Source organism: Acomys russatus, chromosome X, assembly GCF_903995435.1.
Source record: "Acomys russatus chromosome X, mAcoRus1.1, whole genome shotgun sequence".
NCBI classification, from domain to species: domain Eukaryota; kingdom Metazoa; phylum Chordata; class Mammalia; order Rodentia; family Muridae; genus Acomys; species Acomys russatus.
Window position 1 is genome coordinate 12566930 of NC_067169.1, and position 27155 is coordinate 12594084.

Genomic DNA, 27155 nt, shown 5'->3' on the forward strand with positions numbered 1-27155 from the left:
GTGTTAAAGTTTCTATCTAGAATGAGATGGCGGTTTTGAGAAGGCAGTGGAGACTCGAGAGCTCCAAAAATCCAATGTTGATACCAAAAGCTCTTTGTTTCAGCTGCTGTGCTACTCACACCAGAGGAAGCAGTCAGACATCTGAAACCTGCTGGCAGGAAGGTCCAGTGAGGCACAGGCTGTTTACCCCGGTAAATTTACCCTGGGTCAGCACTGAGCTAGTGGCAGTGGTAGAACAGGTCTCAGTGGCTACAAAGGTACTTCTGCCATTGCTGCCTGGCCACCAGGTGTCCAGCAGTGGTTTCCTCCCTCAGACTAAATGGAGGCTCAAATGGTCATGGTGGAGGAATGGCGAACAAGACAGTGAGTACAGAGCATGCCAGCCAGCCTTTATTTATAAACCTTGGTCAGTGGGGAGGGGTTTTGTGCGTGAATGTGTCTGATTCACTAGGGCTAATGATGCCAGGATACTTAATCTACATACAGTGGTACAGTGCCTCACTTACAGTCAGTAACAAGGAGCCCTATCACAAGAAGTAGAAAACAGTACTTAATTATCCTATGTGTGAAGGGATGACTTCTAGATACAATTAAAGGTCATTTGCTGGAAGTTAAGATCTCCTCAGTATAGAGTGGGGTACTTCCAGGCATTCCTTGTGCTTGTTGAAGAAGTTCCTTATGGGGAAATGGTCTAGTCTGTAATTTTCCTTGAGAGCTATGTTGACACTCCTTACAAAATCTGGGCTTACAAGATCAGATGGAGTGAGAACCCTGCTGAGAAAAGGGGGTCCACCAACATAGACAAATGACTATCCAGAGAAGTCAGACTTCAACCTTATTCAGCAGAGTCCACTACTCCTATACATATATTTTTAAAAAATTGTATTTACATTTGAGTATATCTACTGATACACAGGTCTGGCTGGCTGTACTAGACATTGTCCTAAGTCTGAATGAGGCACATTAAATACTTTAATCTCACCCTGTCCTCCCTCTCAAATAAACTGGATCATTCAATCTGCTCAGATTTGACTGAGGAAATCAGCTGAGCCTGAGCCAAGATGTGTGGCCCATCAATATGTGTGTACTTCTAAGAGTCAAGAAAAACAAAAGCAGGTGAGATGAAACAAGCTATCAATCATCATCTTGACTTGCAAGGCCAGAAGCACCAATGGTGCTTGAATCTCATCCAACATTAAGTTGGAATCAACAGGGGAGTTAAGAGAAGCATCACTGTGTAGGATAATATCTAAGCTTATTTGGTTAGTATTTATATATTAACTAAATTTTTAGAAAAGTTGTCGATTTATAAAAAGCTGTTATACCTCCAGAACCCAATCTGCTTAGAGTACTTGGAATCTGGATATGGCCTTCTTCCTTGCTTTTATGATTTTTCCAGATATAATCTGTAATACATGCCAGGCAATTATTTTTAAATTGTGCTGTCTTAAAAACGTTCTGGAGAATGGTGTCTCTGTTAATATTTACTATGTGCTTACTGGTGTTTATTTACATGTTTTTCTGATCATGTTTTCTTGTGAGGTGAACGTGATAACCACTACACTATGGAAACAACACTGATCATGTTTTCTTGATCATGTTTTTCTGAACTCAAACAACCTTCCTTATATCATTGCTTTCTTCATTACATTCATGCATAAAAGTAAACTGAAACTGAAATAAAGTTGTCTACAACATTAGACTGAAATTTGCCTATTTTTTCAGGTCTTGGTGTCCCAGGTCTTAAAAACACAGATGTGCATAGGGAAGCAGAGGTCAACATATGTTTACATATGTTTTAGTCCATTTTTTTTTTGCACATAAAGGGTTTATTTTGGATGTTTTGAGGAAGGATAGTTACATCATAATTATAAAAATTACTTACAGAATTAACAGAGTTGTACTGTGTATACTTCTAAATGCAGAGAACAGGGAACTGTCTACATGTTGTATAAAATAAAATTGAAAATGAATTCAAGCTCAAAAGAATGAGGTCATTTATTTAGTTTTAAATGTGAACACGAAGACCTCTGAACTCTACTCATTCATTCAAACTACACCAGTGATGGAGAATACAGAGAGCACAGCATTCCCAAGGAACAGACCATTTTCTATTGCTATAATACAATAGTGAAAACTGAACAGTTGCCAAGAAAAGAGGTTATCTGGTTCATAGTTATGGTGACCATGATAAGCAGTACAAATCAGCTACATTTGATGAGAACCTCATATTGCTTCAACTAATGGACCAAAGAGGTAAGGGTGTAGGCACATCCAAAAGAAAAGAATGCAGATTATGCATTGGATTTAAACAATTATACTGTCACTAATTAGATCCCACTAGCAAGGATGGCCAATGTTCTGAAATTGCTGTATGACATTCTATTGGTAAATAGGCTTGTTGGCCTGCATATGTAACTACCTTTAGATGTATGTGTCTTATGGGCCACAGGTTAAATATACCAAGAATAAAATTATCCATTTAGGGGCTCTAAACCTGTAATGAAACATCTCTCAGTGTACCCTATCTCATAGCACAAACTGACAGGGATAAAGTTTTTGAGACATGACCTTTCAGGGACATATTCAAACTTGCAGTAAATGAAGACAGAAAGATGCTTCATATTCACATCTCATTGTACCACATATGCTCAAACATGGTACATGGGTACAGACTTTAAATTTTTTAGCCAAGGATAACATTTGATTTACAACACATTATCACCAGTAAATAATGTAGTCACCTGACACGCAGATCCAAGAACTGTGACTTGTCTTACATAATTCTCTTTGCACGATTCTCATTTTTAAACCTAATATTGACTCCTCTAAGGAAGAGGAGTCTAGTCACACAACCTTTTAAAGGAGAAACATGAAAGGGATTATTCCTTGTAAAACAATCAAACTACACGCCAGAGAACATGGACACAGGAATGTATACTCAGAAGCATTTCTGACTCTGCTGTTAAGTACAGGTTTTGACAGGGCTCATTTCCTGTGTTAGTTAAAGAGAATTAAAAACAGGGAAACTATTGAGCTCATGGGCAGCATCAGGGCAATTCTAGGCACAACAGACAGAATTAAGCAATGAAGAAAGACTTTTATTTGACATGAGTAAACAGATACACAGGGAACACACAGAAAAAAAATCTGCTTTGCAGAGCAGAGGGACACAGGAAGCCAAATTCTGGCCTCTCCTGGAGTTGTAAGGGTCTTTGAGAGGTTTTTCTTCCTGATTTAGTTTGAACAAAGACAGGAAGCTGATAGGCCTACAGCTTTGAATAAGCATATCCTCCTGGTTCTGGCCTTGAATTTGTTGGACCAGGCCTTTGTTTCAAGCTGCCTTTGTCTCCAGTGACTGAAAAAGAAGCCAGAAGTTTGTGGTCCTTCTTTCTATTGTGGTCCTAGATGCCTATCAGGAATGTAACTCGTAGTCCCTCAAATCTTTTCTCACAGCTGAAAAACACTTTTGGAACAGTGAAGACCCCACATTTATGGGATGTGCTGACCAGTGAGGATGGTGTCATAGAGCCTGGATTAGAGTGAAACGCATTGCAGCAGCAGGTAGTGATTATCCACAAAAGGTAAGGAAGAGAAGAAAGGGTCTAATATTACTCAAATACATCTGTGTTGGCTGGCGGAATTTTTCTCGTGATACTGTCTCCTACTGTGACAGAAGAGCTTAAGCACAGGGACATGGTGTCAGGAAGGAAAAAAATGAAGGCTTTAGTCCTTGCTGCTTTTAATGTCCAACTGTGAAGAGCCACGGAATCAGAAATAACTACAATAGATGGCAATGTGGGAAGCTTTAGGGGACACACTTAAACCACAACACTGCAGTAAATAAGTGAAGATATAGGCTCTATTATCCCATCTTTCTGTTCCCCACAGCTACAGATTATAAGACTATAAGAACCTGGTAGCTATAGTATGTGGAGTGGAGCAATGCTGAGTTGCCAGTAGGCAGGACTATGTGTGCAAGAAGCAGGAGAAATCACATATCTAGGCTGTGTTGTGGGAGAGGATAGCAGGGTGATACAGATGAGCGCACAGATCCCAGTGACAGTGACAGACAGAGAGAACATCTGCTGAGGGGACGCAGCTTTACAGGGCTGCAGAGCTGAGCCTGAGTTTGCAAAACAGGCAAGGAACTTGGGCAAACACAAATTCCAACAATTAACTGCAGCTATTTATGGGATCTTTTGTTCATGCAAATTCTAAAGACAGTAACAGGGATATGACATTATGGGAACATGGGAGCTACATTCAGGCTGGGAGACAAGTGTCCTGGAAATGGTGAGATCTTGAGGAGACACTAAACCTACAAAGCCATCATTTGGCTAAAAATAAGCTAAGGATAATTCACTTTGATTGGCCAGAAGACTAAGCTTCTGAAATAATTCAAATTAATGTGCCCAAGCCCCTGAAGGGGGATCCATGACAGACACAGCCTTATCTTTCTGTGTGAACTCAAAAGTCTGCAGGCAGCATCTCTTCTGCCTAGGGCAACTAGGGAGTCCATTTCTTTTCATTTCTACTAATGAAAACATAGGGGCAGACAGTTCTAGGAAAAAGAGATACTCTCTGGATCCTATAAAGGATCAAAGCCTGCTCTTCTGGGGAGCTGTGATGGGCAAGCCCATTAGAATGGAACCTTTAAATAATGGGGAGAAATGCCAAGAACATTCAGAGGAAGCACACCATTCCAGAGCTGCTTCAGGGTATTTTTGTAGTAGCCATTTTTTTTTCTCCCCATTCCATGCCATGTGCAGAAAAAAGGAGAGGAGACATCAATTTCTGTGTTCATTTTCACAATTTATCTGGTTATTGTTGAAATTCTTTTAAAAATCAAAATCACTGAAAAGTGATAGAGTTTGAACAGAACTAAAAAACCACTGTAAGTGTTCTGTATTCATTCCATGGGAAATCTACTTTAAAGACACTATTCGCCCATTCACATTTATTTGTTTTTTGAGTGATAGAATGAAACAGACTCTCACTTGGTAATTCATACTGGTCTGAAACTCACTATGTAGCCCACTCTGTCCTTAAACTCAGCATGATCCTCCTGACTCAGCCTTCCAAGTTCTGGGATTTCATTGTGCCTGGCTTCAATTTTCAAATATAGTGAACCACCATCCATGCTCATCTTGTTTTTTTTTTTTTTAATTTAATTCTGTACTTATTCTCCCTGTTTCTTAATAGTTTTAAAGTCAATGGTTGAATTCTTGCATTCTAAATAAATTTAATGGAGAATATCTTTAGGATTGCACAGGAGAGTTACAAGCAATAGAATCTACTTTGGATGTCCTGACTGGAAAGTAAATTTATAGGTATTAGGCAAGTCAAATAATCCTTTCCCATATGAATGTCAAGATCGTATTCTACTACCTAAAGAAAAAGTACTTACACTGTCCCTATGCCAAGCTAAACTCTAAAAGCTAAGAATTTGATCCTACCACACATTAAGACTGCTACCAGCCAAATATGCTATTTCTGCACCAATAAATTAACCTTGGGAATATCACAAAGCCCCATTTCTAGGCAAAGAGGTACAGAAAGTTATGGTTGCCAACAAAGGAGAATCACTGACAGGTTATCCAATCCCAAATGGACAGTGCTAAACATCTAAACACATGCATATATGAGTAACACTAAAATAATCCAGTACTCTGTGTGTGTGTGTGTGTGTGTGTGTGTGTGTGTGTGTGTGTGTGTAGTGTATAATACAGCTATTCTCAACAAGTGTGTCTTGATCCCCACCCCAAAAGAGCATCAGAAAACATTATGATTCACAACAGTAACAAGGTTACAGTTACGAAGTAGTAAGGAAAATAATTTTATGGTTGTGGGGGTCACCACAACATGAGGATTAAGGGTCACAGCATTAGGAAAGTTGAGAACCACTAAATAATTAAAGAAGCACACATTTTAGAAAAAAATATATAGGAGTGAGGAGAGGACATGGAGGCATTGGAGGAGGGAGAAAGAAGAGTGGAAATGATGTAAAAACAGGACTCACATATGAATTTGAAAAACAATTAAAAATATAATTTAACCTTGGGACAATAAGATGTCTCAGCAAATAAAGAACTTTCCATGAAATACTGATAATCCAAGTTTGATTCCTGGGTCACGTGTCATTTTGTTCTGTTGACAGTGTCTTACATTTCTAAAAAACATCTTTAATCTTTAATGTTCTGTATTGATTACCTTTTTAAAAACTGATTATTTTACAAAGTACCATGATGAAGTCTGGGGAGATGCCTCTGTTCATAATGTGCATGCTACCTAAACACCAGGGTCTCCATTCAATCCCAGGAACCCATGGAAAAATCTATGCCAGGTGGTGCATGTTTGGAATTCCAACACAGGGGAGGCAAATGCAGGTGAATCCCCGAGGTTTACTGAAAAATCAACCTAGCACACTCAGTGAACCTGAGGCCAGTAAGAAAGAGTGTCTTGACCTAGGTCAGAATAGACCTCTGAGAGGATATGAAGAGGAAACATAGCTGAGACTCCTAATATCAGGGGCCATGAAAATTGAAGAGGACATCCTCTATCTAGGCAAGACTCCTAGTGGAGGGAGGGGAACACCAACCAACCCACAAAAACATTGATCCAAAACTTACTCTGCCTACAAGATGTGCAGGGATAAAGAAAAAACAGAGATTGAAAAAATGTTTAACCAATGCCTAGCCCAACTCAAGACCCACCCCATAGAAGAGAGCTAACCCCTGACACTATTAGTGATACTCTTCTATGCTTGCAGACGGGAGCCTAACAGAGTTGTCCTCTGAGATGCTCCACTGAGAAGTGGTTCGAAACAGATGCTGAGACTCACAGCCAAAGATTGGATGAAGCATAGGATGTCTAGTGGATAAGTGAAGGAAAGGATAAAAGGACCAAGAGGTGATAAGAGATCCACAAGAAGACCAACAGAACCAAATAACCAGGGCCCACAGGGGCCTATGGACAATGCATAGATTAGACCTAGGTTCTCTACATAGATATAATAGGTGGGCATCTCAGGTTTCATGTGGGCCCACTGGTAAGGGTAGCAGAGGCTGTCTTTGACATGGACTGTGTTGGCTGCTTTTTGATCACTTCCCCCAATGGGACTGTCTTGCCAGGCCACAGGGGAAGGGGAATTAACTCAGTCCTGATGTGACTTGAAAGAGCTCAGGTGGGTGGATAATGGGGGCTCCCTTTTGTGTGGAATAGGGGAGGGTGGAGGTAGGGGCCTACTCCCAGGATGTAAAGTGAATAAGTAAAATTTAGTAAAAAGAAATAGTGTCTCGAAAAACTAAGTGTTTACTGACGGACAACACCTTAGGTTGTACTCTGACCTCAACAAATATACACTCGAGAGCACATACACACTCACACATCATGATGAAAAGTATGTTTTTCACAGTTAATACACACTAAAAATCTGATATTTACATCACAGTCTTGACAATGCTGGAGAGTCACCCTAGGGCTATACACATCGTAAATAAGTGCTCTACCACTGATGAACAGTCTTAGACTTTTCTAATTTTTTTTTTTGCAACAATTGCCAGCTTGTCCTTGAAGTTGTGATGTACCCTGGCAGTTCTTTAATTTGTAATCCTCCTGTCTCTGCTTCCCTAGTATCTGGGACATCAAACATTGCACCACCAGGCCCAGGGAATAAAAGCTTCCTTTAGAACACCAAACGCCTTTTCTGTCTTAAATAAGAACTGTTTCCTGTGCCCACATATTTTCCAGCACCATCCTCACAGAACCTAGGCCTAAACATCTCAGCTACAACTTTATACCTCTCCCAGTCTGTATTTACTGGAAGAACTTATGCATCCAAAAGGAGCATCTATTTCAGAAACAGACCCGTACTAAAGCAACGACACAATAGCAAACTGAATCCCATAAAAGGGAAAATTTATTCCACACCCACTGAGCACATTTACAATATGCTGGGCACTGAATAGCAGGCAAGGGATGGAGAAATAAATAATAGACTGTTACTGCTCTCCAGAGTGCTAGGGATGTATCTAGTGAGAAAGACAGAAGCATGCAACCTTATGTAAGAATGTGATACTCTTGTACTAGTTTGTGCGGATACAGGGACAATATGTGAGGTCCTATTTTGCATATCGTGGAAGCATCCTATATGTGTGACTAGGCTTTCCTTTAAAATTATTTGCATATACAAGAAAAATATTCTGAATTGTTTTTTAAATGTTGCATTAGATAAAGGGTTCGCGGGCACTCATTGTGTTAGCCTGGGAGACTTTTCTAGAGGCCTATAAATATATTGATATATAGACTTAGAATAGAATGAAAAGCATCTTGGGAAATTGCAATTTCATCAGTCACCTGTAACTTCCTAGTATGAGTTCTATAATCTGGTTTAGAGGCAAGGTATGTGTATGTATGAGAGTTTAATTCTATTAAATATTTCAAACATTCCTGCTGTGCGGACTGCTATCATCTCACATGCAGAGGAAATACCCAGCTGCATGCTTACTCTGCATTTAATTCTACCAGCAAGAACAATAGAATTATTTTCTCTATCATTTTCAGCTTTATTTACATGTATTTGTGTGGAGTCATGTGCCATGTATATATGAGTACTAATGGAGGACAGAAAAGGATGTTAAATATCACTGAGGTGGAGTTACAGGCAGTTGTGAACCACCCATCCTGGATGCTAAGAACCAAACTCCAGTTCTCTAAAGAGCAAAGCTTTTAAAGAACAGTGTGAACTCTTAACCACCAAGCCATTTCTCCAGACTGAAAGACAACAGCATTCTTAAAAATGGATGTGACAGGAATTCGAGAAGTAAGTGATGTTCTAGAGTTTCTAAAATGCAATTTATCCAATTAAAAATAATAGTACACTTGGGGCTGGAGTGATGAATCAGTGCGTAAGAACACCTGAAGCTCTTGTAGGAGACCTGGGTTTGATTCCCACGTGACAGCTCACAACCATCTGTAACTCCAATTCCAGGAAATCTGGTGACCTCTTCTGCCTCTGAGGGCACAATACACACAGTAGGTGCATATACACATGTGCATGTGAAACATCCATACACATATAATAAAATAAAAGCAAAACTATATATAGTTAAAAGTAAGGTACCTTAGAGTTCTATTCCCTTGTGCGTGAATGAGTGTGTGTTTATGTGTTGCCATGCATATGGCATTGTGTATGTGTGTGTATCTCTATGCGTATGTGTGTATGTGTATGTATCTGTATGTGTGCATGCGTGTGCATGGGTGTGTGCGTGTGCATGTGTGTGTGTGTGTAAATAAAAAGAGTAGGCTAGTTCTTTCCTTTTATCTTGATTTTTGAAGCAAGGTTTCTCATTATTTCCGCTGCTCTAGTACATACCACAGGGCAGCCATTCTATGGCTTCTATCTCACTTTAAGAATGTTAGGATTACATATGTATTCCACGACATCTAGATCTTTCTTAATATCAAAACCAGGCGGTCAAACTTGCTTTGGAATTACTTTAACCCACTGAGCCATCTCTGAAGCCCCTTAGTTATATTCTTTAAAAGGCAACTAGAATGCACTTCTTATCTCACGAATTTATAAAAGGTGTTCAAAAATATGAGCACCTCTACAAATTCTTAGATGTAGTGTGAAATTAGAATAGAGTTTGAAAGTGGGGTGGGGTGTGGGGACTCTAAGGAAAGTGCTGTGACTACAAAGGGGTACTTTGAAGCACCTAAAAGATAAAAAAGGCAAACATGAGAGCCTGCCGCTAATTTGTTTCAGTTTTACATTGCCTAATGCCTAATACACAACACTGAAAGATTTGGATGAGGCATATATAGACAATTCAAAAGGCACCTGCACAATCACCACAAGACAGTGGTATGATTGACAGAAAGACACCAACAGACATTGTCATTAATAAAGGTCAAAAGTTTCTACAATTAACAAACACACAGAGAGATAACAAGGACACCTGTAGAGACCACAGTCAGTCCAGCATGCTCCCCATGGGAAGCAGAATAGTTTCTATGTCTTACCAGTCTTCATGGATACATAGAACTGAGGAGACATAGCATGAGAATCCTGCTTGGCCTAAGTTTTCACTCTCTTGACCTCTTACTGATTCATTTTTGATGCTGTGACTACTTTCAGATATGAAGAATTATGGAAAAGTACCAACATATATTTGAGTGTTCACAGCAAAAACCAAGAAGACAATAGTCAATTTCCCAAGTCAATTCCATAGAAGACTCAGGTCTTAGGTTTGTTTGAGTGGTATTCTTTAATCTATAAACTTACCTAATAGTTAATGTGTGTGTGTGTGTGTGTGTGTGTGTGTGTGTGTGTGTGCATAAAAGGAATAGTTTACCTTTTTAAGTCATATTTTAAATGTTTATTTAATGAATATATATTAGTGCTTACCTGAACGTGTGCAAGTGTGCATGTGTACCATGTGTGTGCCTGGTGCCTGTAGAGGTCAGAAGAGGGCACTGGATTCCCTCAAACAGGAGCTGCAGATGGCTAAAAGTCAGTATGTGAGTGCCATCTGAACCACTGAGACATTTCTCCACCAGCTCTACCTTATTTCTTTGAGACAGTGTCTCTCACTGAATCTGAAGCTAGGCTTACATAAAGAAAACCTTGTGTATCTACCCTCTCAAAGTGCTTGAGTTACATTTGTGATAAATTCTCATATTTGTGCAAGTGCTCTTATTTACTTGCCATCACCCTAGCCCAAAATTTAGTTTATTACAGCAAAATTGGGACATTTATAAGCATACATGATTATATGACACTTTAAGCAGACTGCAATTATATCTTAAACCATCTGACCAGATGACAGTATTTCAAAATTCAGTAATGAGTTAATTGTAGGTTTTTTTTAGTTGAACAGTATTTTTCGAACTTTTTATTGGTTCTTTGTGAATTTCACATCATGCACCCCAATCTCACTCATCGCCCGCTTCTTTCATACCTACCCCTCCAGCCTTGCAACCTCCCTCACAACAGAGGAAAAAATTCTTATAGAAGCTGTAGTGTGACACAGTATGTCCCACAGTATACCATACCCTTTTCCCACACTTCTTTGCTTACAAATGTTCATTGCAATGACTCGGTCTAGTTTGAGGCATCTGGCTTCTGCTACACTACCAATACTGGAACCTCATTGGGACTCCTCTAGGATATCCTGTCTTGCCCTGTGTCATGGAGATCCTGTAGTTTTGGATCTGCAGGACAAGCCCCTTTGTGTACTCCAGTGGCTCATTGATGGGCTAAAAATTTGGCTGGGCCAATCCAAAGCCCTGGATCTGGCCTTGAAAAGTATCTGAGCTGGTCAGCCACAGGCTCTCACACCCTTGGTACAGGCCCACCAACAACACGCCAAGCCAGGGACAGTTCTACCTTGCTGCCCAGGAGAGGTGCCAGGCCTGCTCTTCCAAGTGTCGCAGCTGGTGAGGGACATGGCCAGTTCTCCTACTCTCATAGATGGTGAGGGACAAGGCAAGGGAGGAGAGGCTGTCTCTCCCTCCCTTGTGCCCCTTCCCAGCAGACAAGAGGCAGGGCCAACTCTCCTGGGCTCATGCCCTGCTCCCTGCTGGCTCACCTGCAACCTCCACATCTAGGGCCAGCTCTAAGGTGTTGCCCAGGCAACATGCAGGATTGGCTTTCCAGAGTGCTTTAGAAAGTGGAGGCAGGGATGGCTCTCCTGGTCTCATGACTCCATGGCCAGCTCTCCCACCTGCCATAGGTGGCAAGGGGCCAGGGTGGAAAAGAGCATCTCTACCTGGTCCCACACTGCTACACAACAGACATGAGGCAGAGCCAGTTCTGTGCGCATACCCTCTGGGCCAACTTACTGCCACTATTTGCATCAGGGTCAGCTCTACTATGCTGCTCAGGTGAAGTACAGGGCCTGTTCTCCCAAGAGCCAAAGAATGTGGCAGGCAGGGACAACTCTCCTGCTCTCATGATCCCAGGGCCAGGTCTCCCACCTGAAGGTAGTGAGGGGTAAAGGTGGAGGAGAGTATCTCTTCATTGTCCAAGTCACTACAGGGAAAGGAGGGGTAGGGCCAGCTCTCCCATGCTCCCATTCTCAGGGCCAGTCAACAACAACTTGCAAAATGTGCAGTGCGGGGGTTTCTCTCTCCCAAGTACTGATGCTGGCTAAGGGTGGGGTCAGCCCTTTTGCCCTCATGCTTGTAAGGTCTGCTGTCTTATGAAGGCCAGGTGAAGGGTGGGGCCACTCTTGTATAGCCCTAAGGCATCAACATGTCTCAGGGTGGCATCCCAGACTAGAGACATCACCCTGGTCTTTGATCATAACAGATCCATATTGCTGTAGGGCTACAGACCCAGACATGTACCCCAGTGGCAGCACATGCCAGAACCCTGTCATGGTCCCAGATGGCATCACTGACTACTCACATCAGTCAGTTCCTCCATACCCTCAGGTCTTCAGTTCTACCTCTCTTCACTGTGCCTACATCATTCTGTTTCTCATTCTTTTCCATTTCTCCATCACTTACTTGCTCATTTTAGTGGTGCTCAGGGTCTCTGAGTGTCTGGGGTCGTCTCAGGAATGGTCTCAGGAGTGCTATGCCCCTGTCACTCCTTTATTATGGTGCCTGGCAGGGATCATCTAGAGCATGGCCTGCTCTCGCTGGCCCCCCAGCTGCCCGCACCTGCACCCCCGCTGCCCCCTGGTACCCTACTCATGTTTATCTCAGGCTAGCACCTTGTTTGGACCACATGGCTCAGGTCTGGTGGTCCTCTCAGGCTTGCTTCTCACCCAGCCCGCAGGAGTGGCCATCTGTCTTAGGCTCACTCCTGTCCTGGGCTCATGGTCCCAAGTGGGATTCTACTAATCTCTGGCCTGCATTCCATTCTGCGTGCCCATCAGGGCCTGCCTGGTGCCAGACTGATGGTCTTCTCAGGCTGCTCCCTGTCCAGGCCCCCTGAAGCTGGACTAAGTGATATCAGGCTAACTTTTGTCAGGGAATGTTAGGCTATTGATGAATCATTCAGATATTCACAAGTCAGAACGCAGAGACATAGTCTCTCTCCTCTCTGCCACCTACTGATGAGAAGTCACATCTGCAACACCTCTATGGGCAGGAAACAATATTTTTAATCCTCTTTTTTAGTGAGAAACTGACTCACATTGGTTTGACATTTTCCTGTGGCATATTATATTACATTTCTTTTTTAGCTCTAGCCTAGTATTGGAGCTTTATTTAATGCTCCAATTAACTATAGGAATTATTGCTATCTTATCTAGGCACAGTCTCTATTAGGACTAGCAGCCATCAATCCTCAACAATACCAGTTATGTGTTGGTAGTCACAATTGGGTAGCAACATTACAGTCATCTAATGAATAGAAGTCAGCGATGTTGTAAAGTAGTCCCTTGTCCTCAGGTCATCCCCACAGGGGGAAAAAAAAACTCTCCAGGTCAAATATCTGTGGTTTATAAATTATCTTTTTTTGGATTAATTTTGTTCTTTGACAGCTTCATAGAAGTATGTGGGGGTAACTCTCTGCCCTAACCTCATTTTCTTCTCTCCTCTCACCTCTATCAACTATCCACTCTTCCTTAATAGTCCCTTTACTAGATTCATGAATCATTCTAAATATTTTTGTCAGATATCCATGGACAAATGCCACTCTCAGCCTTAATAATAGAATTTTCTCCTTCAAGTGAACAGTGGAATACTGGTTAGATTTGCTGTTTTGTTTTCTTTTGTTTTGTTTTAAAGCAACTTGACACAGTTAGAGTCATCATCAAAGAAGAGAGAATCTCAGCTGAGAAAATTTCTCCATCAGATTCTCACATAGGCAAATCTGTAGAGCACTTCTTGATCAGTGTTGGATGGGGAAAGGCCCAGCCCACTGTGGGCAATGCCACTCCTGGAAGGGTGGTCTTGGTTGCTATAAGTAAGCAAGCTGAGTAAGCCATAGGAGAAAAACCAGTAAATAGCATTTCTCTATGATCTTTACTTCTGTCTCTGTCTCCAGAATCCTGGCTTGAGTTCCTGCCCTGAGTTCCCTTCATTGTGAACTATAGCTTGTAAGCTGAAATAAACCCTTTCTCTTTCAGGTGCTTTTGGTCTTAGTTATCACAGCAAAGGAAAAAAAATAGGATAAGTAGTAAAAGAAGAGACTCATGGCTAAAAAGTGCTGGGAAGTAAGATTTTAAAAAAAATCAAATAAACAACAACTTCTACATTTATGATCTCTTGTATCTTTGCGTGCTCTACCAGTAGGCAATATCTTAAAATGGCCTCTATAACATTCCAGACTTTTGCCACTCAAGCCCTTCCAGGAAACTGGAAGTTGTACTGGTTTGCAGTTTTCTTACTTCTGGACTCATCCCTTAAAGAATGAGAAATGTCCTCTCTAAGCGTTATCTAAGGGATAGTCATGACATTTTCCTTGTCACTTTTTAGAGTGGCGCCAGTCTCCAAGTTGGTGATGCTTGACCCCATGGTCTCTGGCTCATTTATCTCTGGCAAGGGATAGGGGCGAGCTCAGCTACAGTTTGTCCTCACAGCATGTACTTATTTAAGTATGGGCTGCTTGTTCCCCCATGCTCAAGCTTCCTTTGCCAGTGGGGCATAGGGAAGGAAAATTGTTTCCCTTGACCTGAAGAGCTCCAGTTGGATCCAAAAAGAACTAGGACACCTCACCACAGCCTGTCCCCAGCATCGCACAATGAAGTTGCTCCTCTGTCCACTCCTTTTTTGGACCATGTTGTGCACTGAATGTCCAGATCGTATCCAGATGCAAATATTGAAGGGCTAACCCCCGTGTGACTGTATTGCAAAATAGGACCATTATAGAAGTAATTAAGTTTAAATGAGTCATAAGGGAAGAACCCAGATTGGCTAGTACTAGTCTTTATAAGAAGTTCCACCAAAGGGCTCACTTTCTCTCCCTAGGTGCACTCAAGGAAAGGCTGTGAGAGGACATGGGGAGAAGGCAGCAGTATACAAGCCAGGAAAAAAGGTACAATGTACATTATCCTGGTAAATTTCCAAATGCTCTTTGATCACACTGGTAATTTGGCTCTGGAATCAGGACTGCCTTCTCCTCATTACAGATCCAAGGACATTTGCTTCAGAGTCTCCTCCAAGGCCCCTTGTCTGGAGAAGGGCGTGTCCTCCTGACTCTAGACAAGGAGGAAAGCAGTCTAAAAGGACCAACATTGTTTCTTAGAAGGTGAACCAGCGGTTAGTGCTGTCTACCAGGGCATGATAAGGCCTATAGTGTATTTGTGGTGAGAGAAGAGAGATGGCTCAGCAGTAAAGAGTACTGGCTTCTCTTGCAGAGGACTCAGTTCCAGTTCCCAGGACCCACATATCAGCTCACAGTCATCTGTCACTCCAGTTTCAGAGAAGCCAACATTCTCTTCCTGCTTCAATGTGCAACAGGCAAACAGGGTGTACAGGCATTCATTTAGGCAAAACATGCACATACGGAAGTTTTTTTTTTTAATGAGTAAATGTGCCTACAGTGGGAGAGACCAGGTGAAATCTCAGCCCCGCGGAAACTCATCATGAAGAGAAGGTCAATTGGGACCTATTTGACTGCCTCAGTTTCCTCAGTTGGGTTCTGCTGGATGTTTTTAAGTCCTAATTTGATGATATTACTTTCCAGCTGTCATTTGTTCTTTTCCTTGGAAGCGTCACCTGAAGGGACACTGTACTCTGCTTAGGTCTCTGCCAGAAAGTCTAGTCAAAGGCTGTGGCTGCAATGGGGCTCCTCTAGTTCTGCTGGGTATCTTAAACACTCAATTTGATGTTATTTGTTACTTATCTACCTACTGCTTGCAATTTATGCTTTCACATTGAGTTTCTATACATGTAATATACAGTCTCATTAAAAAACAAAACTGTAACCATTGTAGATCATTCCCAGGACTACCCAGAATAACCCTCCCCCCAGGAGAAACACAAACAGTGAGATCTTTGATCCTGCACTTTTAGCCTCCAGAACCATGAGGTGGGGAAGAACAAATCTGATCCTTTAACCAGTACATGTATAGTATTTAGTCCCAGCATCTCGGCAGTCTTAAATAATCTCCCTTACACGAGTACCTGATTCTCTAGATGTTACCTTAATACTCATTTTTCTGACTAGTATTCTTTTAATCTTTTAAACCATTATTACCCTGTACCACTTAAAAACACATATTACAGTACTTTTATATCTCTTGCTAATAGTTCAAGGAGAGTATATTTTTCAAAATTCTTCCTGTTTCCTAGCTCTGAGACTGTGGAAATCATACATGTCCCAAGCTGACAGTCCAAATTTGGGAGGCTTATTTTATCTTAGTTTAGGAAGTTGGGATTTTCTTTTATGAAAATCTGTATCCACAATTTTAAAATCAATTGCTCACCATTTGGATTGCATTGTCATGTCATTTCAGCCAGTATTCACTCAGTCTTCTGTACTGACAGATATTTAATCCGTGAATTCAACTAAGTGGGGATGCCAAATATTCATAAAAAGGGGGAATTGCATTTACACTGACCATGTACAATTTATTATTTTTCTCTAAGTAATACAATATAAGAACAATTCTCTATGTTGCATTGTATATTATATGTACTTGAGAGATGACATAAGGAACATTAGGATGAAGATAGGCTCTGTGAAAATATACCATGCTTTCTACATAAGGAATTTGAGCATTAACAGATTTCAGTATCAATGAGTCAATCCTGGAACCAATGTCTCTTGCAAGGACATTGAGCTGAGGAACAACCATACTGAGAAACTGTGAGTTACCTTGTAAATAATAGCAAATAGCTGTTTATTCTAAATCATATTTAAGCAATTAAAGATGTCATGTCAGGCCTATAAGAAACCAAGCATATACTTTTCAAGTAGACATTTAATTTTTTTCCTGTGCCTTTTAATCAGTGCATGGCTTGTAAGTCACCAACACATGTTTGATTTCTACTTGAAAAATATGTGGTTCAATGAGAAAATTAGTTTTAAGTGGTTGGCTATTTCTGAATTAATTTTTAAAAAAACCCAATTTGCATTAATTAAATCTCAGAGATCTAAGGTCAGAGATGATAGCAAAGGAAAGGGTTTAGTAAACAAAAGTTAAAACATAGGCACTATAAAATCTCTGATGTGGATTCTGTTCTCCATTACCCACTTCTCAGGTAAAATCAGTGAAGACTGAGCCTCACTTAATTTTATCATTATCAACACCACTTTCTCCCACATTTAAAGTTTTGAAGTTCTTAATTTCTTTTAGTTATAAAAATATACTGCTTCTGGAAATACCTAATATAGAGACAAAAGATTTTTCATTTTCATTTTAACTTGCCCCTGCTCACATCTAAAATGCCTGATACACCCAATTTCTGCTAAGAAACAGCTCTAGTCTCAACTTCTGGCACTGCTCAGACTCAGCTATGTAATTTCATTTTTTTCTATAAGTCCTCAGGTTTCTTTGACTCTCATGCTTGAAGCAGCAGGAGCAATCAGGATATTATAACTGTGACAGTTTCTACTATCCCATCCAGGACATCAAACTGTGTGAGCGCAAGGCGCCGATTGGCATACTTCAGAGAAGCACTTCATCTCTCATTCTTACTGATGCTTTTTTTTTTAAATATTAGAATTTTTGTTATTTTATGTATGTATTTCCTTTGCTTTCACATGTCTGTGAACCACACACACACCTGATGCTCACAGAGGTCAGAATACCCAGGAACTGGCGTTATGGATGGCTGTGACCTCCCATGTGAGTGGTGGAAATTAAATCCAGGTGTTTTGTAAGAGTAGCCAGCATTCCTAGTGACTGTAGCCCCTCTAGCCATTTTTAAACAATAAGGTTGTCCCTCTTGTTACCTTAGCATCCTACAACATGACATTTACCGTGCTCATGGTTCTCTTTTTTTTTTTGCCAAATTGCTTAATTATTTTATTTTATTTTTAAATATATTTTATTAATTTACTCATATTACACCTCAATTGCTATCCCATCCCTTGTATCCTCCCATTTCTCCCTCCCTCCCATTTTCCCCTTACTCCCCTCCCCTATGACTGTGACTGAGGGGACTTCCTCCCCCTGTATATGTTCATAGGGTATCAAGTCTCTTCTTGGTAGCCTGCTATCCTTCCTAGGTGAGAGAAGCATGGGAGAATGGGAAATAGAAGGATCCAGAAGGTTCTAGGAACCTATAAGAAGAATATTAAGATAGGCAGATCTGGGCCCAGGTATCTGGCGCAAACTACGGCACCAGCCAAGGACAATAAGTGCAGTAAATTTTGAACCCCTACCCAGATCTAGCCAATGGACAGGACATTCTCCACAGTTGAGTGGAGAGTGGGGTATGACTTTCACATGAACTCTGGTGCCCCATATTTGACCACATCCCCTGCATGGGGAGGCCTGGTGGCCCATAGTTCTTTTTGTTCACCAGGGCTACTTGGGTCCAAGGACTTTATAGCAGCACAATTTAAACAGTAAGCCAGTGATATGGTCTGCAAAGGAAGTCAATGGGTAACAGTTAGAAATGTAAATTTTTCTATGAATATGGTGGAATGAAACAGAAGAGAAAAAAAAAACAAGTAAGCCCTCATAAGTCTTCAGGGCTCCTCCAAGTTCCCCACAGTAACAGTTTGTTGGCGTTCACCTAGCCAACATGGAACAAGGATTTCATTAGGCATAAGTTTACTTGACGTTCATATGGAGCTTCATAGGCATCTGAAAGCTCTCTAAAACACTCATGATGATTTTTGAATGCTGCATACCTTACCACCACTTTCAGAGCAGCTATACACTATTGCTGAGTACTTGGCTCAGGTTTAGATAAAGATGGAGACATCTTTAAAAGCAAAACTTCATACCGACTGAGACCATCAGAATTCAGTTAAACAAAGAATTTCGGGGAAGGGGCTTCCATCTGCCTTTGACTTCAACTTCCTCATCCCTGTAATCTAATTTCACACACACACACACACACACACACACACACACACACACACACACACACACTTTTATTTATATTTATATGTGTGTCTATATGCTCACACATATGCAAGTGCTCCTGGAGGCTGGAAGAAAGCATTAGATCCTCTCAGGGTAGAGTTAGAGGTAGTTGTGAGCACTGGACATAGGTGCTGGGACAAAATCAAGGTTCTCAAGGACACCTAGATAGATCTCTTAACTTCTTTGCCTTCTCTCTAGCCCCCACATTCTAATTTATGTGGGGGTTCCTCATAGATTTATCTTATTTGTCTTTTCTTCTACCTAATTTTCACTTATCTGTCCCAAACTGACTTCATTAGTCACTCCATATATACTATTCCTAAATGACCTCATGTAGTCCCTTAGATTAAAATACTGTCATTTTGGTGATAAGTAATAATTTTATCATCAGCCAGTGGAATTCTGTAAATATATACAACTCATATATATCTAAAGTCTTTTTATGTTTTCATCACAAAATTGATATGTTTAAAGTGGAACACTTAATTTCCTAACCAAAATATATCTTCTCCTACCTGTCTTTCTTGTTTATTTATAAGTGCTATCACTTCTCACCCAGAAAATCAGTTTAGAAATAGTCACCTTGATTCCTCCTTTCCCCAACCACTTATAGCCAATCTAAAAAGCCACTCCTATTGATGTACCTTAAGTGTCTCCATTTCTTTATCCCTATCATGGTTTTAATATGAAATGTCCTCCACAGGCATATGTGTTCAAACACTCAGCAAGTGGTACTGGTTTTGGAGGTTATGGAGAGATATTCAACCTAGGGCTTAGGTGACAAATGCATAACATAAGGACAAGCTTTAGACTTTTGGCTTGCAGTCACTTCAGACTGTGCTCTCTGCATCCTAGTCTTCCAAGATGTTACAAGCTCCTGACACCACAGATCTATCCGTTCCGTCCAACTTCTCTATGTTGATAGACTGTATCCCCTACAAGGTCTGTCCCTCCTGTCCCCCTTAGGCCACAAGTGCCCAAGCATAGCTTTGACTAGGGTCCAACATAAAACTGTAAAGTTACTTAAACAATCATGAGGTTGGTTATGAAAGTAAAATTGTATTTTGATTGGGCAACTCTTGAGCATAAACTTTGTGGACAACATCTTGTTAATATGTCAAAAGTTGGATGTGTTTGCTAGAAGTGAATGAACAAAATACATCATCTGTACATTAGTTATTTCTATCAGATATTCTGTCATTGAAACAAGGAAACTAATTAATAGTGCCCCAATAAATCCACCTTACGGTACGATAACATCTCTCTCCAAGACTACAGCACTGTGTCCAATCTGGTAGTATATATCTAAAACACAATATTGAGTTAGGCTTGGTGGCATGTACCTGTACTCTTAACACTCAGTAGACCATACTGGGACAGCAGGCAGAGACAGGAAGATCATAAGTTCAAAGCTAGCTAAAGCTCCATGGTAAGATATAAGCTCATAAATTTAAATTTAAACAATGAAAATATGATCTAGGATATATTACTTGCTCAATAACTTCCTATATCATTTGCAACTCTATGCCACAGCCTTAGAAGGCCGGCCCAGTTCCAACAACATTTCACACCTTGGTCTTCCAGCTGGTGTAATATGCTACTTCACAGTTTGCTATTTAAAGTTCCTATAGGATGCTAAACATTTTTCTGCTTCAGAGACTTTACAAACACTGGCCCATCTGCTTAAAGTGCTATTATGGCATTTGCATAACCAATTTCATTTTATCTTTTAGACCTCAATTCAATTGTTTCTTCCCAAAGAAGCCTTCTTGCCATATCTAAAGTTGGCCACCCTGATTACTCTTTCGTGAAACTACCTGTTTGTTTCATAAGGCATTATTCTATGTAAAATAGGCACACCTCAGAAATATTCTGAGTTCTATTCAAGATCATTATGATAAGGCAATATCATAAAGTATGTCACACAAGGGTTTTTGGCTTACCTGTGCATATTTTTTATAGCCCACTGATTCCAATTTTTGCTGCCTGTATACATATGGGTGTGTGGCCACCCTCTGGAATGTAATTGACCCACCAGGAGAATACCCTTAAAGATAACTGACTCTCCTTCCCCCAACAGCAACTAATTGCCAATAGCTCCTCAGCTAAGGATGGGAGCTGATGAGCTCCTCTATGCTTAATTGTTAAATAGTTTGATCTTGTACAAGAAACCAAAGCTGCTATGAGAACCACGACCCTGTCATGTCCTGAAAATATTTTGGTGCTGGTTCTTTATGACCTATAAATGTTGACATCTTCTGTCTTCTTTTCTGAGATGTTCCCTGACCCTTTGCATGGAAGGGATTGGATATAGATATCCTATTTATGGCTGAGCATTCCACTAGCATTTGATCTCTGCATTTTGACCAGTTGTGAGTTGCCACATAACTGCTATCCATTGAACAAAGAAAACTCTCTGATATGGTCTGGAAGCCACACTGACCTATTTAGGTATTTAGAGGGCAGTTTGAGAATATGTTCATTTAGCAGAATAATACTAACTGGTTTGCCCTTGGGGCCTATGAGCTCCCCAGTCATGGGTTCTTGGCCAGATTTACAGTACCAAGTGTATGTTTCCTCTTGTGAAGTGAGGCTTAAGTCCAATGAGAAAGTAATTGGTTACTCCTGTAATGTCCATATCATTATTGTAATCTGGGCATTTACTGCTAAGGCATTGGTTAATGTGGCTTATAGGGTTCACAGTTAAATAAGACTATTGATGACTTTTCTCCCTTACAAGCCTGCAAAGCATGTTCTGGTACTAGGAAAGCTAGCCAATATAGCGGATACCTCCAGCTCAGTACCCGCTTTATTGTTCCATTTCTTGCAACTAAATTGTATGTTGTCTTCAGCAACAGAGCCATGTCAAGTTATGATGGACAAGGAAGAAAAATGGCAATAGAATGCACTACATTGTCTGTGGATCTCTGGGACATTCCTGCCAACTGAAGAAGAAGTATCCCACATCAATTTTATATATACGTATATAGGTGCTTTTCATGAGATTTGTATATACAATTATATACATAATGTATAATGTTTATTAAAAAGTTGGTTTCTTTATGACTTTTTTTAATCATCCATAATTCTAGGGGACATGAAGTTGGGAGTGAAAAGGGTGGTGAATCTGGGAGGCACCCGAGAGAAGAGTTAGTAGAGGAGTTAATATCATCGAAATGCATTGCATGTATTATGAAGTGTTCAAAGAATTAATAAAAATATTTAAATGAAATCAATAGTTTACAGATAATCACATAAAAATCATGCAAAGTTAAATTACGTATTAATTATTGAAATAACCATTCTAAAAATTCTTACACCACTAAGCATTTACTCTTTTCTGGATGTTAGTCATGTAAACCTTTAGTCCAAACACTCAGGGAGGCAGAGGCAGGCAGATCCCTGAGTTTGAGGCCAGCCTAGTCTACAAAGTGAGTTCCAGGACAGCCAAAGCTACACAGAGAAACCCTGCCTCAGAAAAAAACAAAACAAAACAAAACCAAAAACAAAAACAAACAAAAAATTAAACTTACACTTCAACTGAAAAAAATCTTCTTGAAAAAAGTTTGTGTGTATACTTTGGCTATAATTTAAATGTGTCATATCATTACCTCTAAATAGTTCAGAAGCCTTCACCCAAAATTATTTTTGTTGGAAGTAATAAAATTGGGACACAGATAAAATGAGAGGGTCCTGGGGGAAGATGGAAGAGGAAATATGGGAGAGTATACTCATGATATATTGTATACATATATGTCATTTTCAAAGAATAAGTATAAAATATTATTTTAAAATTACATTGTTACTGAACAATGCTAATGGTCATTTATACTTGAAAACGGTATAGGTAGACTTGTTTCCTGAAAGTTTACCACAAAGCTTCAACTTGTAACACAACATATGTAAACACATACTTTAGTTAGGATTTCTACTACTGTAATAAAAATCATTATGAGCATTATGATCAATAAAAACATATGAGCTAACTTGAGGAGGAAAGGGTTTATTTCACTTACACTTCCATATCACAATTCACCATCAAATGACGTTAGGGTGGGAGCTCAAGTCAGGAAATTGGAGACAAGAACTGAGACAGAAAACATGGAGAAACATTTTTTTTTCTTTTATTACATGAGAAACTTTATTTGTGACACATTCAGAATGTCAGTCAGACATGAAATTAAAATGCATTATTTCATATGAAAATACAAATTGGGAGAGTGTGGCCAGGCTGCTGGGACCGAACAGGGCTTTCTTTGCCATTGGATTGTGTAGAGTGCACAGCCAGTCTCTTGTCTTCTGTCCATCATGGCATCTTCTGACATTCCAGGTAAAGGAGCTGGAGAAGTGGGCCTCAGGCCAAGCCTTTGAGCTGATCCTCAGCCCGCGGTCAAAGGAGGCTGTCCCCGACTTCCTCCTGTCCCCTCCCAAAGGAAAAAGACCTTTCCCTGGAGGAAATCCAGAAGAAATAAGAAGCTGCAGAAGAAAGACGCAAGTCTCATGAAGCGGAAGTCTTGAAGCAGCTCGCTGAGAAGCAGGAGCATGAAAAAGAAGTGCTCCAGAAAGCCATTGAGGAGAATAACAATTTCAGCAAGATGACAGAGGAGAAGCTGACCCACAAAATGGAGGCCAACAAAGAGAACCGGGAGGCGCAAATGACTGCTAAGCTGGAGCGTTTGCGGGAGAAGGACAAGCACGTGGAAGAGGTACGGAAGAACAAAGAATCCAAAGACCCTGCGGATGAGACTGAGGCTGACTAATGCATTCCGAGAACTGACTTTCTCCCCGACCCCTTCCTAAATATCCAAAGACTGTACTGGCCAGTGTCATTTCCTTTTTCCCTCCTAACAACTATTCTAGAAGCTGATGTAGGACTATATAGGTAGATCCAGACCGTGAGATGTTTTAGGGGCTCAAGGGGAGAAACTGAAAGTGTTTTACTCTTTTCTAAAGTGTTGGTCTTTCTTACGTAGCTATTTTTCTCATTGCATCTTTCCCACTTCAGCACCCTCGGGGCTGGGTTAATGGCTAGTACTGTATTGACTGTGGAAGACGTTTGTGACAAGTACGTAGTGGCTTCTTCCAACCTGTTAGATGTTGAATGTCTGTTTACTTTGCCATCCCAATTCTGTCCCAATCTCACCAGATGCTATTGTACTTGAATGATTAATAAACTGCACAGTGCTGTTAGTGAAAAAAAAATACAAATTGGAATCTAATCATGTACTAGCAACCACCAACGTGCTAGAAAAGCAACAACTTAGATACATACATAGAAAACACATACATACACGATGTTACTTCCATGCCTTCTATTTTCTAAGAAAGGTATTAATTGTTGAATAGTAAAACATATTAAATTTTTTTATTAATTAAACATTTTTTATTTTTACATATACATTAATATTATTACACATGTATACAATAAACTACCTATAGCAAGAAGAACCATGACACAATCAGAAATTATATAAATGTTACATTCTTAGTGTTTTGGCTATTTGTATTTGACAGCCTTGAAGAAAACATCTTTCCTATCTTGGTGTGTCTAAAATTCTGAATGTAAATCAAACTCCATTATGTCTTGTCACTATCAACTTAAAACATCTAGACCTAAAAACATTTTAACCCCTAAACAACTGAGTTTCATTGTAAAACTAAGCTACGTGTCTTCAACCCCCATCAGAGACTGAGAAGGAATAAAGTTGATTACCTGAGTATACTGGGAGTGCACATTAGTAGCTTTCCAAATGAGAAGATGACAGAGACAGTTTGGTATCTAAACAGTCACCCAAAACTCTCTATAATGTTGGAGCATCTTCTTTAGTCTTCTAACCCAATATATCTGACAAACAAAATTGTAAGGCAGGAAATATTGAGGACTTGCTTACCCTGTCTTGGCAGAGTTTGGATGTAAACTCTGCCTGCATCCAAGCTTGCCCTTTTATAGGCAGAATTCTTTCTGTTGTGGAAATGAGGACATTTTGCCCAGAGGCTTGTTTAGCATATTTGAAGCCACCTCCATAAGGAGGTTTTAGATGCTCATCATCCTCTTTGAGGTAGGCTGGGTGATGCCAGGAGTTAACCTGTCTTATTGTCAATGAATCTTTAAAATAATAAAAACATTTTTAATTGCTATATTCTGCACGTCTCTGAGGATTTGAAGACCTTATCTAACTATCCTACCTTATCTTTCTATAGAATCATATCTATCTGCCACACCTAAGATATATATTCTTGTGATAAAAGTAGACCAGTAATTGACATGACCATGATTTGATCAACTAAAAATTAACTCGTATAACTTATTTATCCTAGACAGCCTGCAATAGCACTTTAAAAGTATTGGAAGTAGAGCTTGTATTATAATTGAGCTATATGGGTACAACAGAGTAGAAATATATTGTATATATACATATATAGTGTGTGAAGAATAAACTTTTGAATTCTATGCCACTGTATCTAGAATTAAACTTATTTATCATCTATATATAAAATTCTATACCAGTGAATTAAAAATAACCCTGTGAGTGATGATTGAGGCATTAAGTTGAGGGGTAGATTCACTAGTCTACTTTTTGTTCTATCTTCCTTATATATTTCTGTATTCCATCTTCTGATATCGTCTTCAATTTCTTTCTTTAAAGACTTGAAGTTTTTTCATACAGGTCTTTCACTTGTTTGGTTAACACCAAGATACTTTATATTATTTGTGGCTATTTGGATGGGTGTAGTTTCTCCAATTTCTTTCTTGGGCCATTTATCATTACTATACAGGAGGGCTAGTGAATTTTTTGAGTTGATTTTGTATCCAGCCACTTTGCTGAAGGTATTTATCAGCTGCAAGAATTCCTTATGAGAATTTGTAGCATCACTTATGTATACTATCTCTTCATCCACGAAAAAATGATAATTTGACTTGTTCCTTTTTCTTCCTTTCAGAGGTATGGAGATAGCGGTTGTAAAGAAAAAATGAGCAATATATAACTACATAGGGATGATAGAACAAAAAGTATGTTATTGAATATACTCCTCAACGTAAGGCCTTAATGGTTTTTGTTTGTTTTGTTTGTTTGTTTTTTAAGACAGGGTTTCTCTGTGTAGCCTTGGCTGTCCTGGACTCACTTTGTAGACCAGGCTGGCCTCGAACTCACAGCGATCTGCCTGCCTCTGCCTCCCGAGTGCTGGGATTAAAGGCGTGCTCCATCACGCCCGGCTAAGGCCTCAATTGTTACTCACAAATAAGGTTATTTTTAATTCATTGGTATAGAATTTTGTATATTGCTACAGAGTAAGTTTAATTTTGATACATTGGTATAGAATTCAAATTTCAAATTATTCTTCACACATTACATATATTTCTACTCTAATATGAGGTATTGCACCCAAAAAAACTCAATTATAACATATTTTCTTCCAATACATTGAAAGTGCTATTGCAGGCTTTTTAAAATAATCGAGTAATGCAAGTTAATTGTTAATTGATCAAATCATGGTCATATCAATTACTAGTCTATTTTTAGCACAAGAATATACATCCTATGTTTTATAGATAGATATGATTCTATAGATATATAAGGTAAAATCGTTAGATAAGGCCTTCAAAAGCCCCAGAGACCTACAGAATATAGCATTTAAAGATATTTTTATTATTTTAAAGATTCTTTGACAATAAGACAGGTTAACTCCTGGCAACACACAGCATATCTCAAAGAGGATGATGAACATCAAAGAACCTCCTTATAGAGATGGCTTCAAATGTGGCAAACCAGCCACTGGGCAAAATGTCCTTGTTTTGGCCATAGACAGAATTCTGCCTAAAAATCAACAAGCTGGGATCTAGGCAGAGTTAACAACCAAACTCTGCCAAGACAGGGTAAGCAAGTCCTCAGTAGTTCCTGCCTCACAAATATGTCTGTCAGATATATTGGGCCAGTAGGCTGAAGATGATCTCCAACATTATAGAGAGTGTTGGGTGACTGTTGAGGCAGTAAACTGTCTTTGTCATTTTTTCATTTCAGAAGCTCCTTACCTGCACTTCTAGTTCACTCGGGTAATTAATTTTTATTCCTTTCCAAGTCTCTGATGGGGTTGGAGGCCAGAGAGTCTAGTTTTACAATGAAGCTTAGTTGTTTAGGGGTTAAAATGTTT

The 27155-nt window shown here is 39.8% G+C and overlaps 2 pseudogenes; one reads left to right on the plus strand and one right to left on the minus strand.

The window, feature by feature from the left end:
* Positions 1 to 12987: 12987 nt before the first annotated feature.
* LOC127186077 (uncharacterized) lies at positions 12988 to 13106 on the minus strand (annotated as a pseudogene).
* Positions 13107 to 23227: 10121 nt separating this feature from the next.
* On the plus strand, positions 23228 to 24191 carry LOC127184737 (stathmin-like; annotated as a pseudogene).
* The last annotated feature ends 2964 nt before the right edge of the window (positions 24192 to 27155 follow it).